The sequence below is a fragment of the Hyperolius riggenbachi genome, chromosome 1, assembly GCF_040937935.1.
Source record: "Hyperolius riggenbachi isolate aHypRig1 chromosome 1, aHypRig1.pri, whole genome shotgun sequence".
In the NCBI taxonomy this organism is placed as follows: Eukaryota; Metazoa; Chordata; class Amphibia; order Anura; family Hyperoliidae; genus Hyperolius; species Hyperolius riggenbachi.
In genome coordinates, this window is record NC_090646.1 from 657,346,396 (window position 1) to 657,360,646 (window position 14,251).

Genomic DNA, 14,251 nt, shown 5'->3' on the forward strand with positions numbered 1-14,251 from the left:
ATTTCTGATCGCTCGAATGATTTTTCGCTAGAAATTGGACCGTTAGTGGCCAGCTTTAGATGAAGGCTTCCTCTTTTTTTTATTTCTCCATTCTTTTGTTATTTTCATGATGATATTAATACAAATATGAAACTCTAGGTATAAATATTGCAGTGGTAGAACGTAATAATGGCGCCTATTAAAAAGAACGCCCCATTCACATCAGTGCAAATCTTTTCTCTGTTGGTGCCAAGCGGATAAAAAAGGCACCGCGTAAATATAAAACAACTATATCACTTGTTATCTTTCATTACCATACCAAATTTCAATAATCCATTATTTAACAAATAATTGTTTCTAAAACTGTTTCTTATGGTTTCTAAGAAAAAAAAGTAACTTTTTGTTCCTCGACGAGCATCTACTGAGATTCTCTTAATGTTACAAATTATCGCTTTTCAACAAGCTTACTTAAAGAGACTCTGTAACAAAATGTTCAGCCTTATTTCTTCTATCCTATAAGTTCCTATACCTGTTCTAATGTGGTCTGGATTACTGCAGCCTTTCCTAGTTGCACAGTGGCTGTATTATATAATCTAATCTAATCTAATCTTCTTTCCTATGAGGGCTTTGTCGGGCTCAGGCACTCAGGCAAAAATGTGCTGCTCTGCTTGTGATAGGATAGAAGCTATACACACCCTCTCCACGCCCCCTGCAGGCTCTGTATGACTCACACACTGAGCTACTCTCAGCCTATCACTTGCTGTGTCTTTTGTTTGTAAACACTGCCTAAAACTGGCAATTACAAGCCAGGACTGCAGCAGGGAGTGGCAGAAACAGCACAGAGGGGCCCAGGAGAACATAATGAATAGAATGGTATGCTTTTTATTGTAAGAATTTTAGCGTACAGATTCTCTTTAACCATTTCAGCCTACGGGTGTTTTTCACCTTATGGACGAGAGGAATTTTCACATTTCAGCGCTCCTCCCTTTCATTCCCCAATAACTCTATCACTACTTCTCACAATGAAATGATTTTGTTTTGTTTTTTGCCAGCAATTAGGTTTTCTTTGGGCGGTACATTATGCTAAGAATTATTTTATTCTAAATGCAATTTTATAGGTATAATAATACAAAAAAATGGAAAAAATTCATTATTTCTCAGTTTTCGGTCATTACAGTTTTAAAATAATACATACTACTGTAATTAAAATCCAAACATTTTATTTGCCCATTTGTCCCGGTTATTGCAATGTTAAAATTACACTTACCTAAAGGATTATTAGGAACACCTGTTCAATTTCTCATTAATGCAGTTATCTAATCAACCAATCACATGGCAGTTGCTTCAATGCATTTAGGGGTGTGGTCCTGGTCAAGACAATCTCCTGAACTCCAAACGAATTGTTAGAATGGGAAAGAAAGGTGATATTTTGAGTGTGGCATGGTTGTTGGTGCCAGACGGGTCGGTCTGAGTATTTCACAATCTGCTCAGTTACTGGTATTTTCACGCACAATCATTTCTAGGGTTTACAAAGAATGGTGTGAAAAGGGAAAAACATCCACTATGCGGCAGTCCTGTGGGTGAAAATGCCTTGTTGATGCTAGAGATCAGAGGAGAATGGGCCGACTGATTCAAGCTGATAGAAGAGCAACGTTGACTGAAATAACCACTCGTTACAACCGAGGTATGCAGCAAAGCATTTGTGAAGCCACAACACACACAGCCTTGAGGCGGATGGGCTACAACAGCAGAAGACCCCACCGGGTACCACTCATCTCCACTACAAATAGGAAAAAGAGGCTATAATTTGCATGAGCTCACTAGAATTGGACAGTTGAAGACTGGAAAAATGTTGCCTGGTCTGATGAGTCTCGATGAATCCATGTTCTCATTCTGTTTATGCCAAATTCTGACTCTATCATGCCTTGTTACCACTGTGTGGGCTGCTGGTGGTGGTGTAATGGTGTGGGGGATGTTTTCTTGGCACACTTTAGGCCCCTTAGTGCCAATTGGGCATCGTTTAAATGCCACAGGCTAGCTGAGCATTGTTTCTGACCATGTCCATCCCTTTATGACCACCACGTACCCATCCTCTGATGGCTTCTTCCAGCAGGATAATGCACTATGTCACAAAGCTTGAATCATTTCAAATTGTTTTCTTGAACATCACAATGAGTTCACTGTACTAAAATGGTCCCCACAGTCACCAGATCTCAACCCAATAGAGCATCTTTGGGATGTGATGGAACGGGAGCTTCGTGCCCTGGATGTGCATCCCACAAATCTCCATCAACTGCAAGATGCTATCCTATCAATGTGGGCCAACATTTCTAAACAATGCTTTCAGCACCTTGTTGAATCAATGCCACATAGAATTAAGGCAGTTCTGAAGGCGAAAGGGGGTTAAACACCATATTAGTATGGTGTTTCTTATAATCCTTTAGGTGAGTGTATATCCCTAGTACAATGTATGGTGACAATATTGTACTTGGAAATAAAGGTGCATTTTTTTCATTTTTACATCCATCACTAATTTCTAGCCAATAATTTAATAACCATATACCCTCTTGACATACATATTAAAAAAAATGTATTCCCTAAAGTCAGTAGGTGTAATTTTACTATTTAGCCACAAGATGTCCTCGTGCATTTACTTCCTATAAGCAAACAATAAGTAGGTTATGGCATCACCAGCGGGGTTAAGGTTAGGCACCACCAGAGGTTAGGCACCAGGGGGTATTAGAGTTAGGCACAATCAGGGGAGGGTTCTGTGTGAGAGTAGGGAGAGGTTACGGAATAGTAAAATATCCGAAAGTGCTAAACATATTTTTTCTATATGAAAGAAGCAGTACAATATCGGTTCCATGCCACTGCGGAAGAGCGATCCCAGCACTGGATTAGCGAGGAGGAGGGGAATGGGGAAAACCTCTGGATTATCCAGGGCCTTCCCTCTACTTAGCTAAGTACCCATTTTGAAGTCATCGGAAATTCAGAAAGATCACAGGAAAATGTGACTTGTGTGAAAAATCACATGCACTTTTAAAGTTAGATACATTTTCATGTAAATAAATGTTCAAAAGCGCAAAGAAAAATTAATTCAGAAAATGCCCGTACAGCCTCTAAAAATAGCAAATGCAGATTCAAGCATGCGAAATTGCATGCGGGAAAACACTAAGACAATGGCCCCATACCGTCATTACAAGTAAACCTAGAAAACGGTGTTAAAGCAGACCTGAACTCTTGCAAAGAAGAGAGGGAAAACACAGAGAAATTCATCCTGTGCGTGTTTATAAATAACAGCCTGTCTAATTCTCCCTTCTCAGCAAGTAACCAGCCAGTGTTATTTGAGCTGTCAGCTGTCTGCCGAGTTGTGAGCTAATATGTAAACACAGGAGTTTAAGGGCCCTTTTCCACCAGCGCGTTTGCGCTGGCTGAATCGCAAAACCGCAAACCGCTAGCGATTTTACAATCGCTACGGTTTGCTTTTTAACATAGGAATCGCGGTAGGTCATTTCCACTACCGCGATTCGCTTTTGTCGGGAACGCGAACGCGCGGCGGAGCGATAATTGCCGCGATTTTGCTATGCAGTGCATAGCATAGCAAAATCGCGGCCGCAAACGTCGGGGGAATCGCCGGTTTTGCGATTCAGCAATCGCTAGCGTTCAGCATGAACGCTAGCGATTGCAGGTGGAAAAGGGCCCTAACCCTTTCTGTGCTCCCAGCAAATAAGGGAGTAACTACACTGCAGCATCTCTGTAAGACCTCCGTTGCTTATCTGTAAGACCTGCTGTTGCTTATCTTTTAGAGCAAAGAGGAAATTCCGAGTTCAGATCTGCTTTAACAGCACAGTTTCCTTTTTAATGCACATTTGCAGGTTATGTTCTGTTTGGTGTCTTCGCTCGGGGTGGATAAAAGCAGAGTTCTGATCTGAACCAGGGAACGCAGAGTTTTCAGCGCAATTATAATTTGACGTCCTCTGACACTTCCTTTCTTCCCCTTGTTCGCCATTATCGTTCCCCCTCCTCTGAAATGTTTTCCCTTTTTACCCGTGTGTACTCGCAGTAACATAATGAGACAGAAGCAGCGGCTGCCATGGAAACGCTCTGATAGAACAAAACTGCGCCGATGTGGCGGGGAGCGGTTTCCAGCGTGACGGGGAGGAATTTGAGTCCCGTCATTACCCCGCTTACTACATTAGAGAAGGTGACACCAATTAAATCCGCTCCTTGCTTCTCGTCTGATTTTAGGCTCTTTGTTGGGCAAGGCGAAAAAAACCCACAAAAAAACGGCAAAACTGAAACAAAAGTGTCACCTGTGTAGCGAGGCTCTTCCTCCGCTGCCGACGGGAGACATAAACATTCCTCTGTGTTTGCAAAACTGAATGTGAAATGTATCTCTGCACCTCTCTCTATTTTATAAAGTGTAAAACCAAGAGCGAGAATATGAAGATGAATTTTATTCTAAAGTGTGAAACATGATTTTTTTTTTTTTTTTGCCCAGCAAGACATCATGTGCAGCGGTGAGACAGAGACCTCAGGGAAACAGCAGCAGCCTGTGCCCACCAACAATACTCAGATTTTTCTGCCCCTAGGCTAGTTTTTCTGTGGCTCCCCTTCCATGTGCAGCAACTCCCTCCCATTCCATGTGCAGCCCCCTCTTCCATGTGTATCATCCATGTACAGCAGCCCCTCCCATTCCATGTGCAGCCCTCTCTTCCATGTGTACCATCCATATACAGCAGCCCCTCCATTCCATGTGCAGCCCCCTCTTCCATGTGTATCATCCATGTACAGCAGCCCCTCCCATTCCATGTGCAGCCCTCTCTTCCATGTGTATCATCCATGCACAGCATCCTCCTCCCATTCCATGTGCAGCCCCCTCTTCCATGTGTATCATCCATGTACAGTAGCCCCTCCCATTCCATGTGCAGCCCCCTCTTCCATGTGTACCATCCATATACAGCAGCCCCTCCATTCCATGTGCAGCCCCCTCTTCCATGTGTAACATCCATGTACAGCAGTCCTCTCCCATTCCATGTGCAGCCCTCTCTTCCATGTGTATCATCCATGTACAGCAACCTCCTCCCATTCCATGTGCAACCCCCTCTTCCATGTGTATCATCCATGTACAGCAGCCCCTCCCATTCCATGTGCAGCCCCCTCTTCCATATGTATCATCCATGTACAGCAACCTCCTCCAATTTCATGTGCAGCCCTCTCTTCCATGTGTATCATCCATGTACAGCAACCTCCTCCCATTCCATGTGCAGCCCCCTCTTCCATGTGTACCATCCATATACAGCAGCCCCTCCATTCCATGTGCAGCCTCCTCTTCCATGTGTATCATCCATGTACAGCAGCCCCTCCCATTCCATGTGCAGCCCCCTCTTCCATGTGTAATATTCATGTATAGCAGGCCCTCCCATTCCATGTGCAGCCACCACTTCCATGTGTATCATCCATGTACAGCAGCCCCCTCCCATTCCATGTGCAGCCACCACTTCCATGTTTATCATCCATGTACAGCAGTGCCCCTTTCATGTGTAACATCCATGTACAGCAGCCCCCTCCCATTCCATGTGCAGCCCCCTCTTCCATGTGTAACTCCCATGTGCAGCAGCCCCTCCCATTCCATACACAGCCCCCTCTTCCATGTGTAACACCCATGTACAGCAGCCCCCTCCCATTCCATGTGCAGCCCCCTCTTCCATGTGTAACATCCATGTATTATAGCATCCACTTTCGCTCCCTCCTCCCCCATGCAGAGCAGCACAGTGGAGGAGTGGGCTACCATCTTATTTCCTCCAGTGCTGGGTCGGATCCGCCTTCCTCTGCTGCAGCCACGTCCATTCTCACTCTGCGGCCTGACTATGATGTAATCCTAGGGGAGGGGCCTCCATGATTGACGGTGCCTACGTTCCTGATGGCTATGCTGTTGTCTGGCCATAGAGCTTTACTGAACACGGCATTGGCAGTTTAGCTTACTTAGAAATTTTCCCTTATTGGTCAATAGGGATGGTCAATGAGATGCTAATAATAATGTATGTAAGTTTTTTTTCTTAATTTGCATAACATTTGCATGCACTCAAATTTATTAGCATCTCCCTGACATTAGCTACTGATCATCCTTCAATCAAATAATCTAAGACAACACATTATAAATGTTACAGTATTGACTTAATAGAGCTCCCCTCAGCTCGTCTCCCATGTGAGATCAGGCTTACACTTACATTTACATGTTTAATTAATATCCACTTCAGCGACCCAGCAGAATCCCCAGAAGAGATCAGACACAACAAGTGACTTCAGCAGCCAGTCACGGCTCAGCATGGCTACGGCTGTAGCAGGCAATGTCGCTGGCAAAGCCCTGGGCAACTATTTGCATTGTATGTGATAGCTGGTAAATCTAGAACAGGGCAGTTTCAGTTATTGGTGCTTTGTGCGATTGCACAGCTTGCTTATATTAAAGGCTGGCCCCATCTGTTTAACTATAGCTTTCCTCTTCTTCTATGCTTAATCCTAACCTCTCCCTGTCCTGTGCCTAACCCTAACCTCTCCATGTCCTGTGCCTAACCCTAACCTCTCCCTGTACTGTGCCTAACCCTAACCTCTCCCTATCCTGTGCCTAACCCTAACATCTCTCTGTCCTGTGCCTAACCTCTCCCTGTCCTGTGCCTAACCCTAACCACTCCCTGTACTGTGCCTAACCCTAACCTCTCCCTATCCTGTGCCTAACCCTAACATCTCTCTGTCCTGTGCCTAACCCTAACCTCTCCCTGTACTGTGCCTAACCCTAACCTCTCCCTGTACTGTGCCTAACCCTAACCTCTCCCTGTCCTGTGCATAACCCTAACCTCTCCTGTGCCTAATCCTACCTCTCCCTGTCCTGTGCCTAACCCTACCTCTCCCTGTCCTGTGCCTAACCCTACCTCTCCCTGTCCTGTGCCTAACCCTAACCTCTCCCTGTCCTGTGCTTCACCCTACCTCTCCCTGTCCTGTGCCTAACTCTAACCTCTCCCTGTCCTGTGCCTAACCCTACCTCTCCCTGTCCTGTGCCTAACCCTAACCTCTCCCTGTCCTGTGCCTAACCCTACCTCTCCCTGTCCTGTGCCTAACCCTAACCTCTCTGTGTCCTGTGCCTAACCCTAACCTCTCTCTGTCCTGTGCCTAACTCTAACCTCTCCCTGCACTGTGCCTAATCCTAACCTCTCCCTGTCCTATGTCTAACCCTAGCCTCTCCCTGTCCTGTGCCTAACCCTAACCTCTCCCTATCCTGTGCCTAACCCTAACATCTCTCTGTCCTGTGCCTAACCCTAACCTGTCCCTGTACTGTGCCTAACCCTAACCTCTCCCTGTACTGTGCCTAACCCTAACCTCTCCCTGTCCTGTGCCTAACCCTAACCTCTCCCTCTCCTGTGCCTAATCCTACCTCTCCCTGTCCTGTGCCTAACCGTACCTCTCCCTGTCCTGTGCCTAACCCTACCTCTCCCTGTCCTGTGCCTAACCCTAACCTCTCCCTGTCCTGTGCTTAACCCTACCTCTCCCTGTCCTGTGCCTAACTCTAACCTCTCCCTGTCATGTGCCTAACCCTACCTCTCCCTGTCCTGTGCCTAACCCTAACCTCTCCATGTCCTGTGCCTAACCCTACCTCTCCCTGTCCTGTGCCTAACCCTAACCTCTCCCTGTCCTGTGCTTAACCCTACCTCTCCCTGTCCTGTGCCTAACTCTAACCTCTCCCTGTCCTGTGCCTAACCCTACCTCTCCCTGTCCTGTGCCTAACCCTAACCTCTCCATGTCCTGTGCCTAACCCTACCTCTCCCTGTCCTTTGCCTAACCCTAACCTCTCTGTGTCCTGTGCCTAACCCTAACCTCTCTCTGTCCTGTGCCTAACTCTAACCTCTCCCTGCACTGTGCCTAATCCTAACCTCTCCCTGTCCTATGTCTAACCCTAGCCTCTCCCTGTACTGTGCCTAACCCTAACCTCTCCCTGTACTGTGCCTAGTCCCGACTCCTAACCTCTCCCTTTACTGTGCCTAACACTAACCTCTCCCTGTACTGTGCCTAACTCTAACCTCTCCCTGTATTGTGCCTAACCCTAACCTCTCCCTGTACTGTGCCTAGTCCTAACCTCTCCCTGTCCTATGTCTAACCCTAGACCCTACCTCTACTCTTCCTAAACGTAACCTCTCCATGTACTGTGCCTAACATTTGCCCCTCCCTCTCCTGTGCCTAACTCTAATATCTCCCTTTCCTGTGCCTAACCCTACCTCTCCCTGTCCTGTGCCTAACCCTAACCTCTCCCTGTCCTGTGCCTAACTCTAACCTCTCCCTGTCCTGTGCATAACTCTAACCTCTCCCTGTACTGTGCCTAACCCTAACCTCTCCCTGTCCTGTGCCTAGCCCTAACCTCTCCCTGTCCTGTGCCTAACCCTAACCTCTCTGTGTCCTGTGCCTAACCCTAACCTCTCTCTGTCCTGTGCCTAACCCTAACCTCTCCTTGTCCTGTGCCTAACTCTAACCTCTCCCTGTACTGTGCCTAACCCTAACCTCTCCCTGGCCGGTGCCTAACCTTAACCTCTCCCTGTACTGTGCCTAATCCTAACCTCTCCCTGTCCTATGTCTAACCCTAGCCTCTCCCTGTCCTGTGCCTAACTCTAACCTCCTCTCCCTGTACTGTGCCTAACCCTAACCTCTCCCTGTACTGTGCCTAACCCTAACTTCTCCCTGTACTGTGCCTAACCCTAACCTCTCCCTGCCTGTACTGTGCCTAGTCCTAACCTCTCCCTGTCCTATGTCTAACCCTAGACATAGGACAGGGAGAGGTTAGGACTAACCTCTCCCTGTCCTGTTCCTAACCCAACCCCCTCCCTCTACTCTTCCTAAACTTAACCTCTCCATGTATTGTGACAAACTTTTGCCCCTCCCTTTCCTGTGCCTAACTCTAACCTCCCCCTGTCATGTGCCCTACCCTAACCTCTCCCTCTACTGTGCTAAACACTAGCCCATCTTTCTCTTGTGCCTAAACCTAACCTCTCCCTGTCCTGTGCCTAACCCTAATCCCTCTCTTTCTCCTGTGCCAAACACTAGCCATTTTTTTCCTGTACCTAAATCTAACATCTCCTTCTCCTGTGTCTAACCCTAACCTCTCCCTATCACGTGCCTAGCTTAACCCCAACCTGTCCTGTACCTAACCCCAACCTCTCCCTCTCCTGTGCCTAACACTTACCTGTCCCACTTCTGTGCCTAACCCTGGTCCCTATGTTTCCTGTGCCTAACCCTAACCTGTCCCTCTCCTGTGCCTTAACCATTAACCCCTCTCTGCATCTAAAACTTATTAGAATCACATTGATTATCCCTAGATAGCTATTATTTGGTATTCAGAACAAGCTCCGTGGAAATCATCGCAACATGGTTAGCTACTTTACCAGAAATAAACACCCAACATGCAGCAGTTTAATATCACGGAGAAAGGCGCCGGTCACGTGACCGTACACTAACAGGAAGCGTTCCCGCGGTGCTTTACAACCAGCCTCTACGGATACAATCACATAAAAAGATCGTTACATTAAACTAGGTCAGGCTGGTGGAGGATTTTTCTTTAATGTCATCTTATTTCCAAGCAACCAGCATTAAAAATCTCTTTGGCTTTCAAGCCTCGCTGCTGGAGATCACTTGTGGATGTTGCATCAATTACGGCTGGAAGAAGAGTCCGCAGCAGCGTATCCGGGGAATCTGGCCTGTTCTCTTCCCCCGATCTAATTTGCTGTATCTGCGAGGCCCCGAGCCATATGTGATGATGTGGAGACTGTTTGCTGTGCCTCATGCTATTTATGTTATGTGCTGATAAGCAGAACAAACACTATAGCCAAGAAACAATAACACGCAGGTCCATTTATAAACAGAGAACGCTGAATGTTGCACATACTGAGCAGAGCGTAGATAGAGTTTTCAGCGCCCAGTTCCCCCCCCCTCTGGACAAAATGGGCGTGGCCACTAGTGATGGACGAAAAGTGTTAGCCACTGTTCGGGTTCGCCCGGATTTTGGCCTGTTCAGGTTCGGTTCGGCACCTCATGGTGTTCGGGAGGGTGCTCGGCCACGCTGCCCGAACCCGAACGTGCCTTCTTTGTTCGGCCGAACACAGCCGTGTCCGGCCGAACATAGCCCCCTATAGGGTCCCAGCATAAAGGGAGAGCATGCCCCGAGCGCGGGGGGGGGTCGGAAATGCCCCCCACCCCTGTCCGCTAAGCTCTCCCTTTTGCCGGTTCCCTATAATGTTAAATTTAAGCCCCCCAAAAGTACCTGAGGAGGAGGAGGGCAGGAAGCGGGCAGCCGGAGATGCTAGGCGCTAGTACCATCTGGTACTTCCGCCCTCTCTTGACGCACTTTCTGTTTACATTTGAAGTCGCGTCAAGAGAGCGCAGAAGTACCGCGATGACGCGTACCCTCGTTCGCGTCATCGCGGTACTTCTGCGCTCTCTTGATGCGACTTCAAATGTAAACAGGAAGTGCATCAAGAGAGGGCGGAAGTACCAGATGGTACTAGCGCCTAGCATCTCCGGCTGCCCGCTTTCTGCCCTTCTCCTCAGGTACTTTTGGGGGGCTTAAATTTAACATTATAGGGAACCAGCAAAAGGGAGAGCTTAGCGGGGAGGGGTGGGGGGCATTTCCGACACCCCCCCCCCCGTGCTCGGGGCATGCTCTCCCTTTATGCTGGGACCCTATAGGGGCCCCAAAGGGACATGTTCGGGTTGCGTTCGGGGTTCGGCTCGAACATGCCGAACATCAGGGGCATGTTCGGCCGAACCACACGAACCCGAACATCCAGATGTTCGCCCAACACTAGTGGCCACACATCAGAATGTGGTCATGGTCATTTAGATAGCTATATGTGCCCCCTTACCCCATTCAGATAGCCAGATGTGCCCCCCTTTAAATAGCTAAATGTATGCCCCTTTAGTTAGCCAGATGTGCCCCCCTTCACCCCGTTTAGATAGCCAGATGTGCCCCTTTAATTATCCAGATGTGATTTCATGTGTTACTCCCCATTTTCACACTCCTCTTACATATGTAGCAACCCCTCTTTCATGTTCAGGTGACCCCTGGGCTCAGGGCCGGTTTTAGTAACAATGGGGCCCCTGGGCAAAATTAACCCCCCAATAAACACCCCCCAATACAAAAATCGGCAGTAGGGACCCTTTATTGCAGCCAAATTTCCACCCAAGGATCCTGAGGCAGGGGCTGACACTACATGGCTCACCTGAAAACTCGGTAGGGGCATTGGGGAACAACAGTTAAGTTGGGGGGAGACACCTTGAGGGCCCCTACAGGTTCTGGGACCCTAGGGCAATTTCCCCCTTTGCCTCTATGGTAGCGCCGGACCTGCCTGGGCTGCAGCTGCCCAAGGCGTGGGCCTTTGGGGCCTTTCCAGAAATTCTGCCCTGGAACCAACACACATCAGTATTTTCACTCTACATCGCCAGATTATATGGCCATACAATGTACTGTCTGCTATTATGAAGGGGTTAAACTAATGAAGGTGTCCTAATTGAGAAGCGGTGATGGAATTGCATGGAGATCTCAATATCTGTGTGCGCACAAGCAGAAAATCAAGGCCGTCTCACTTCTGATTTTGCGCTCATCTGCCTTCCGCTTTGCAATCTACCCTCATCCGAGATACACATATATACAGTATAGGCCATTCTATCAGCGTTGTTCAATTGCAACTCTAATAACATGTGAAGCAATGCAAAGCATTAGAATAACATTACAATTGTATCGCCCCAGCGATTGTACTAATGCCGTAGATGACTTTCCATGCGTGTATGTACCAGATCTTCACGACACTTCAATTAGCTGCAGTCATGTTCTAGTGTCTATTTGAATTTTTTTTTTCATATTATAACATATGTACACTCGCTGAACACTTCAACTGATTCAATATTGGTTCAACTGAACACTTCGATGAACCAGTATTCTTATTCTAATTTCTGGGTAAGACCTTTTAAAGTAAAATTGATATTGTTATAACACTAATGGCCTGTAAGCAATTTTCCACACTTTCTTTTGTATTACACATTGAATTTTATTCTCAGTAATAACAGGTTCTCTTTATATATTTATTTTCTCACAGACTTCATGGGGTTGGAATGTTCCAGTGGAGATTGTTTTTACTGTCGTGCAGAAAAAAGACAACGCAGTGTATCTAACCAACTATCTAACCTTGAATTACAATGGACTATTGTCCGTACAAATATCTTTTACAATTCTACAATTCTACAATTATAGGACCACCCCAGCAAAAAGAGTAAGTAGTTAAAATCTGACAGAACCAACAGGTTTTGGACTAGTTTGTCTTCTTATGGGGGATTCTCAGGATTTTCTTTGTTTAAAAAAACATTTCCTGAATGATAATTGCTACTGTAAGTCTAACGGCCAAAATAGTAAGATACCGCCAGCCTCCCTACTCACTACTTTGAGAGTTAAGAGTGTTCGATTTTTTTTTTTATTTTTACAAATTCTTTTTACTTTCATTATTATGAATGAACATGGCCCCTGAATGGGGTCACGTCCATTCAGTGCACTTCAATTGGCTCAGGGAACACTTGCTCCCCTTCACCAATTGCTGACGGGGTCACGTCCATTCAGTGCACTTCAATTGGGCCAGGGAACACTTGCTCCCCTCCACCAATTGCTGCCATTTAAATCCCTTGGAGGGGAAAGGGTTTTGCAGGGAGATAAGGCTAGCCAAGCTTTGTACTGTGATCTAGGGGTAGGGTAGGCATGGGGGTTTTGCAGGAGGGTGGGGGGGCTTTTGAGGAAGGGGGGGGGGGTTGTCGACCATTACAGTTTTGAGCTGCGATCTTGGGGGACCCTACCACCTCTATTGTATGTGTGCTTCAGAGCCATTTCTGGCCATTTTGGTGTCCCAGTCAAAAAATCTTTTGCTTCCCATATTGTGTGCCGTTTATTTATAAATAATGCAGAATTTTGCTGGCGCCCAACATATTACAGTTACACCCCTGTGGGATAACTATTCTTTTATGCTGCACCTTGGCTAAGATTTTTGTAAATCTTTAAACTAGGGATGCTTTAGTTCTTTCAAAAAGGAAAAAAATGCAGAGATTGTTAGGTTTAAAAACATTATAAACTGCAGCATAGTAAAACAACCACAAGATGTCACTGTGTGTTTCAAGTGAGATGATGATCTCTATGGCATTGTTATTTCCTGTATTCATTCTATGGTCCTCTCTGTTCTAAGTAAGATGGTGGTGTAAGATTATCTTTATCTCTGCACGTTTATCTGCAGTAAAGTATTCTAACTTGTTATACTGGGTGCCTATCTGCGTGTACTGAACACTCTGCTCCATTAGAGATGTCAGGAAAGGGATAAATATTTTGCTCAAGTGGTTCCAGCGCTACACTCTCCAATCTGCTACACGAAGTGCAAATCTCACCTGACCGTCACATCTGGAGGGAGGAAATATTTCACCCGGGGCTCAGCTTTACATGACGTGACTTTCATTTGTCAAATTCATATTAATGAATGCGCTTGGAAGAGAATCTCTGATCTCAGGTGTCTCTGCCAGACTTTCAAATGAAGCATCTATTTAGAGGTACATCTGGGCCGAACCTCCAGAAAAAAATTCTTCCCAGACAATGAGTCCCTGATTCAGGCACTACCCCATCCTCTACAGGTCCCCGTGTGCAGCCTCCCCCTGATCCAGACACCGCCCCATCCTCTACTAGTCCCCGCGTGTAGCCCCCCCCCCTGATCCAGGCACCACCCCATCCTCTACAGGTCCCTCCGTGCAGCCTCCCTCTGATCCAAGCATCGCCCCATCCTCTATGGGTCCCCACGTGCAGCCTCCCCCTGATCCAGGCACCACCCCCATCCTCTACAGGTCCCCGCGTGCAGCCTCCCTCTGATCCAGGCATCACCCCATCCTCTACAGGTCTCCGCGTGCAGCCTCCCCCTGACCTAAGCATCACCCCATCCTCTATGGATCCCCACGTGCAGCCTCCCCCTGATCCAGGCATTGCCCCATCCTCTACAGGTCCCCGCGTGCAGCCTCCCCCTGATCCAAGCCCCGCCCCATCCTCTACTGGTTCCCGCATGCAGCCTCCCCCTGATCCAAGCATCACACCATCCTCTATGGATCCAGGCGTGCAGCCTCCCCCTGATCCAGGCACCACCCCCATCCTCTACAGGTCCCCGCGTGCAGTCTCCCCCTGATCCAGGCACCACCCCCATCCTCTACAGGTCCCCGCATG

The 14,251-nt window shown here is 47.4% G+C and overlaps 1 long non-coding RNA gene across 1 annotated transcript in view; it reads left to right on the top strand.

Annotated features, from left to right (window-relative positions):
- LOC137560824 (uncharacterized) overlaps window positions 1–14,251 on the top strand; it is a 98,756-nt gene that overhangs the window by 70,399 nt on the left and 14,106 nt on the right. Inside the window, exon 3 of the long non-coding RNA XR_011029834.1 lies at window positions 12,111–12,284. This is a non-coding gene — a long non-coding RNA (uncharacterized lncRNA). The remainder of the gene's footprint in view (window positions 1–12,110; window positions 12,285–14,251) is intronic.